Source organism: Actinia tenebrosa, unplaced genomic scaffold (genome assembly GCF_029948245.1).
Source record: "Actinia tenebrosa isolate PJP-AT-01 unplaced genomic scaffold, QUT_ActTen_1.0 PGA_scaffold3__52_contigs__length_22856419, whole genome shotgun sequence".
Classification (NCBI taxonomy): domain Eukaryota; kingdom Metazoa; phylum Cnidaria; class Anthozoa; order Actiniaria; family Actiniidae; genus Actinia; species Actinia tenebrosa.
In genome coordinates, this window is record NW_028292580.1 from 7,160,045 (window position 1) to 7,166,892 (window position 6,848).

Sequence of the window (6,848 nt, forward strand, 5' to 3'; positions counted from 1 at the left end):
TATAATTAGAAAATAAGACAACAATGAAAAAGGGAATAAAATTCTCCGATTTTTCTTGAGTCCTACACATAGATGGGGAAGGGATTAATGATAAAACATAGATGGGAAAGGGATAAATGATAGAACATAGATGGGAAAGGGATAAATGATAGAACATAGATGGGAAAGGGATAAATGATAGAACATAGATGGGAAAGGGATAAATGATAAAACATAGATGGGAAAGGGATAAATGATAAAACATAGATGGGAAAGGGATAAATGATAGAACATAGATGGGAAAGGGATGAATGATAGAACATAGATGGGAAAGGGATAAGTAATAGAACATAAGTGGGAAAACAATAAATGACACAAATTATCATAGAAGACGTCACGTGATGGGGGCTGGACGGGTAGACGTGGGAGGGCTGAAGAAACTCGTCCAGCCCTCCTCCATTACGCGCCTATTATTTATTAACTTTAGCTGAATTATTTTAAGTTTAAACCAAAAATTTTGTGATATGATAAATATTTTCTGGTCTGACCCCAACCATTCGGGCAAAAAGTGCAAAAGATTACAAAAATAATAAAAAATGATAAAAAAATGGACGGGAAAATGAGAAATGGATAAAACAAAGATATCAATATAGTGGTAGAAATGTATATTTAAAAAAAATTATAATATATTATTAGAATATATAATCTGATCACCGCAGCCAGGCAGCATACAAATGGTTTACTTTCCTATGAAAATAAAATAAAAAGTGTCTTATAATCGTTGTAGTGCGTTTGGAAAAAGATATTTTGGAGTTGTTTGTCGGAAATATTTTATTTTCACTCCAAAAATGTTTATACAAAGTCACTCTGAACCATGAATCAATCCCCTCCCCTCCCCTGTGGTGTTGGTTTGTGTTGACATGTAAACGAGGCAGTCACGTGGTATAACAGGAGCAGTCGACGAGAAAAGTTCTTGTGCGAATATTTTCTGACTAAAAATCCTTCTTTTATTTCTCAAATATGGATCTTTACGGGCTCATACTGCATCCTAAAGGTAAAAGGACCTATCATATTAGCCATTTATTGTTTAATTTATTTATTTAGAGCAATATTTTAGAAATGAATTGATCGTAAAGAGTTCGGTTGCTCGTCGCCATGTTTTGGCGGGATTCATTCTCAACAATTTAGCTTCAAGTTGAACGATTTATTGCTTGAAAAAAACTTAATATCCGAAATAAATTATGCTTTAATGCTTATTTAGGAATTTAGCAATGTTTTGTGGTAAATTATCTTTATTTTGTGCGATTTGGTTGGATTTTACGGCCTCATCAAGCAGACTATTGAAGTCAGTTTTCGTTCGGCGTTTGATTTTTGTTTGCGCTTGGAATCTTGAATGAACTTCGAGTCAGACTAAAATACGAAATAAATACAAGTCATTATAGGAAGAAGAGATATCAGATTTCTCCATATTCAAAGATTACTGCAAGTCCCTTGAGATCGTAAGGTGAGAACTCGCTTAAAGTTCGTTTTGGAAGAACAGATAAACTTTTGTCGATCAAATTTAGAAAGAACTGCTGCCCTTGACTCTTCAGCTTCACCTTCAGAGTCTTGGGATTGAAGGGTTAAATAAATCATTTTTTGAGATAAAAACCGATTTTTTTTGCAAGGATTTGGGCAAGCAAGCAATGAATCATCTCAAAATCCTGGTATTTTGGTTTCATTGAGGAGATCGTTTCGAGGAGATATAACGATCTTGTTGTCACACAACAGTTTTCTTTGCTTCTAAAGCTTTTGACTCATTTGCAATGTTTCTCTTACTAATCTTGTAATCTTAAATTTGATGTTACATTTAATTTCTCTTACTTCATTTTCCATGAGATTAAAATTTCCTTGAAGCTAAAAAATATGTTTTGGTGAAATACATCAATTTTATTTGGACGCCAAAAGACTTCATATTTGATAAGTGAAAACACCCAGTATTTTAAGTGCATATAAGGGTTGGCTGGTTTCATTTCCTAATCAATATTAATCGTTAAAATTAGTTGATTGATATTGATTAGTTATCGGTAATAGATGATTAATCCATAGTTACACGAAGATAATATCGACTATCATCAATTAGCGTATCATCTGGGCTGCCATATTTGTCCGAATGATTGAAGAAATCATAGATTTACCTTTTTTTGAACGAATCCTAAATCTCACTCGTCTCAAAAGCATGCACATTTGCACGGCCCACTTTAAAATCAAAATGCTTCATTTAAAATGTAAATACAGGCCAATATTTGCTCAAAGCTTCTCTCATAATAGTCTCCTACGCAGCTGCTATTAGTGTCGTCACGCCACGCTCACTCCCCTAAGTAGCTGCTGCTTACCCGAGCACAACATTCCATTCCCTTTGTCTGTGGTTAACAAATCAGGGAACAGTGTGACATTGATTTACTGCTACATTCCAAGCAGGAGAATAATCAACATTCTCTGAAAACTAACTTAAAGTGAGGATAAATGTTATCTCTGTTCTCAATCTTGTCTGAAGAATAACAAGATTTTTTTTCGTTTTTAACAAAAGTTCTGAGATATTAAAAGTCTTATCATATCTGCGATTGACGTGGATTTGAATAATTAATTGCAAAGTTTGTTCGTTTGCATAACGCTTGCTACGAAGTCCTCTTAAAGTTTGAGAATTGTACTCGTGATCAGCTCTAGAGGGGCAGCAAAATCTCTTCAGTTAAAAGAAATGTTCTACAGTTCTACAGCTAAGATAAATATTAATAATAGTAGCTTGTTATGAGATTGATCAGGAGTGACACAACAACAAGTATCATGTTCTTGCTCATTTGTAAGGTCATTAACACAGACGGTTAAAGCTTGAAATAGGAGAGATTCTCCGAAGCCTGTCGGCAGATTTATAAACACATCTCTTTTCCCTTATGCTATGAAACATATAGCTACCCTCTGATAATTGTTAAAAGTTGTTATTTGAAATTTTGTGCTCCCTTTCTCCAACACTCTCTCGAAGTGCGCCATTTTGTAGTGATGATAGTGCGAGTTAGTTCTCGATTTTTTTTTAGTTCTAGAGCTGTGATTGGTTAATTTGAGGGAATGGAATGTTGTGCTCGGGTAAGCAGCCACTACTTAGGGGAGTGAGCGTTGCGTCATGAAACTAATAGCGGCTGCGTAGGAGACTACTCTCATAATTGCTTTACATTTTATAATTTATAGACATTTTTAATGAATTGCTATTTCTTCAAGCGGCAAAGATCAAGCCCTGGAATGTGTGTAGCAAATTATTTATTTTGCTTCTCAAATCAAATCTTAAAATAAATACTGCTATGTAGCTCATGTTCCTTTGTGAGTAGACTTTGAAGCCAAAACAGTTCATATAAATACATAAATATAGGCTATAACATTATATTGTGAAGTTTAAGAGAATAATGAGTGATGATGAATGAATTTACGATCACTTATATCACTTGAAACCCTGTTCTCCTAATCAATCTTCACTGTTTGTGCAAAATACTGTTCAAGTAGATGAATCACAAATAGATAAACCAAAACAAGCTTTTGCCCATGAAGTTCATTGAAAATTCTTAGAAATATTCGCTTCAAAATCATTGTCTATGTTCTTGGCTTAAAATCCTTGTTTATGAAATTGATTTCCAGTTTGGCTGTCTTCAATTACGGTGGTCAACGAAATAGAGCATGTGGAGACATAAACTTTACCACATGATCTGCTAGCTCCGCCCTCTCTTAATCACTTGACAGCATAGTGACTTTGATTGACATCTGGTACATAATAATTGATTGGTCTATAGATGGGAACCCTATAGGAGATACTGTGTGAAACCTGCAAAGGCCTCTTGGGTAAGTTCTTGAAGACCCCTGGGTAACTATTGTGCAACTTTGCCATTTTGTTGCGGAGAAAAAAAACAAAGTCATTTTATTGCTGGTTTACCACAGGTATCCCAGCAAATATATCTAGTAAATGTCACAAAGACAAACAATGCTTACCTTGCATCGTGTGTTAGCAGCATCTTTAAAAAACCCTGCAGTAAACGGATAAAATAATTAAGACTGTGACACCTTGTTATCTTATACTGCTCAATTTGTTTTTGCTTCTAGTACTAAATGCTTCAAGTTTGCTGGGGTAATTCGCTGTCACAGTTTTCGCTGTCACAGTTTTTGCTGTTGAAAAATGCTTCACTTCTGGAAGAAGACTTTGCCGTTCTTGAACAATTGGTGAGAAAAATACCTGAACCTCCACCTTTATCTAAAATTTGTTGCTATTGCGACAAAAAAAACTTTGATATTCAGATTCTATTGCTGTAGTTTACTAAACTGTTGTAACCCCTATGTGCATCCTGAATGTGTATTAGAGTTTTTGCATTTTCAAAATTCTAACGATAATCTAAGCTAGGGGAGGGGTGGTCTAAATTCCTGACTACCCCTTAAGAATGTAAGGGGAGGGGTGGTCTAAATTCCTGACTACCCCCTTAAGAATGTAGGGGGAGGGGTGGTCTAAATGCCTGACTACCCCTTAAGAATGTAGGGGGAGGGGTGGTCTAAATTCCTGAGGTGTCTTGAGGAATTTTAGTAAATACTTCGTTACATACTATGGAATGTGGAAAAGAATGTATAATCTGAACGAGAGGACACAGGACATTCACTCAATATTAGAGAAACCGAAAGAAAGGCTGATAAAAAATAAAAATGTGGATTTACATTGATGAGGATTTCTACACTGCAGTAGAAGTAAAAGATGATGGAAGTAAGTCACTGTTCTTTGGTGATTACGACAAAGGATTGCTCCTTGAATGCAACCCTCACGGTGCTCTAATGAAGCATCTCTTAGCTTCCCTTCAACAAGATTCACTTCAAACTACTTTGAAGAGAAAGAGCGGAGATGAAGTGGAAAGCCAACCAAAAACCAGTAAGTGGCAAAAGATAGAAGAAAAGGAAGATGGAGAGAAGGAATTTTTTTCATTTTTGTAGAGCACTATCCCAAAGCCTAACAGCAAAAATGCAACAGGGACTGCTATTGAAGTCTCTAATATCCACTGGAATGTTCGTCTTGAGCTAAACTCGGGTGTTGAAAACACACTGATCAATGCAGTGGGAGAATGAGTTGACAAGTTCAGACTCTTTATAGAAGCTGTGTAGTTTGATCTCACAGTTGATGGTGTTAAATTAGGCGTAGTTGAAATCGTCTTCTGATCCGGAGGAATAAAACAGCTCGTACTTTTAGTTGCGTACACTGAAGTAGATGAAATAGAAGAGGTGGGTGCTGAAGGAAATGATGAAATGTATAAGCTCTTTGTCTTCTCTGAGAGACTAACGTACTTAGTATACTTTGTACTCGTAGAAGGTACTCTCGTAAGATATAATAGAAGATGTCCAAGACACAGCTGGAGACATTCTCGTGGTACATGTCTTTACGAAACAATGGCTCTTAACTGTGAAGTTTAGAAAAGAATCTAAACAGGTACACAGCAGAGGATTTCCTGTGAAGTCAATGTGCCTCAGGTTTGGAAGATTCTTAAAGTCGTTGATGATTGGGCAGTGAATATTATTATGCTTAAGCGACATAAACATAATCCAAGCACATGTATTATCCGGTATAATAGGGATAGACGTTAATCCCTGTCCAGCACAATCAATCAATTTATCGTTAAAGAAGCATTTACATCCACTTTGTAAGAGGCGGCAACAACCTCCATAGACAGGGGGTATGAAAACTAAGAACCCCAAAAGGAACAGAACTCTTTTGATTAACATCTTTGGATAATGGATTTCTCTACAGAAGAAGTCTCAGTAATTATTAATGGTTTACTAATCTATATAGAATCAAATTTCAGTCAGATCATTTTAAACTTTTTTTTTTTTTGGTTATTCAAAATCGTTCAGAATGTCTAGAGGTAATTAACATGATTAACAGGAAATATCAAACACAGATACATTTATAGTTCTTATCTTAATATTGTCCTTTAAAAAGTTTGTTCAAGCTTTCATCTGAGGTTAGGTCCTGAAGTACAGGAGTAGCTAGTGCTAGGGGAAAGGTAGCTTTATCTCTAACATCATAGTTTTCATGACTGTGTTCATAATCAGAAGCTTCCGTCTTAACTTGTGGATAAGCGGCGTTTATACTCTGAGTGCTTGTTTCTGGTTCTCTGTAAGGCTGATAACGGTTATTTTCCTTGTGGTATGAAGCGGGTCCATTCTGATGGTAAATACTACTAGCATTTCTTCTTCTCATAGCCTCAGCTCTCTTACTCTGAATCTCCAACTGCATATTTATAATATCAGTACTGGACTGTAGAGCATCCCACTCATCTAAGGAAAGTGTAATTTCAGATTTTGTTGGAAAACTCTCTCCGCTAAGTGGGTCTATATACTGCTTCCGAATGTGAATCTTCGGCTTTCCTCGAAATTCGTTTACAAACACTTGAAATCCTCGGTTTCCTAAAACTACAGGGTTCTTCGATGACATTTTTTTTTAATGCACTTGATTTTTTTTTTCCTCCTTGCTTGGTGTCTGAGCCGATCGTCAAGTGGAAACTGTTCCTCTCTCTCGGATTTAAAATTCTCACATACATTCCATTATATGTATCCAATTATTTGCTTACATTTTTCAAGACCATCCAAAAATGCAAAGGTTATGGGATCACGCCTCCCCACGCATTTTTCAAGGGGTATTCAGGAATTTAGACCATGCACTCTCCCTTACATCCTCATCGAAGATTTCTAAAGAAACAACCAAACAATACGAGGCAATTTTCTTTTTCTTTTTCAAAAAGTTTATTAACTCCTTTGGTTCTGTAATTGTGCGGTCTTTGTTCTTCTCGGTATGACTAACACCTATCTTAGCGTAG

At 35.9% G+C, this 6,848-nt stretch overlaps 1 long non-coding RNA gene across 1 annotated transcript; it reads left to right on the forward strand.

Moving 5' to 3' along the window:
- Positions 1-941: 941 nt before the first annotated feature.
- Positions 942-5,850, forward strand: LOC148908360 (uncharacterized). The gene is made up of 3 exons (XR_016120763.1): positions 942-1,033; positions 3,643-3,843; positions 4,102-5,850. It is a non-coding gene; the product is annotated as an uncharacterized LOC148908360 (long non-coding RNA).
- The last annotated feature ends 998 nt before the right edge of the window (positions 5,851-6,848 follow it).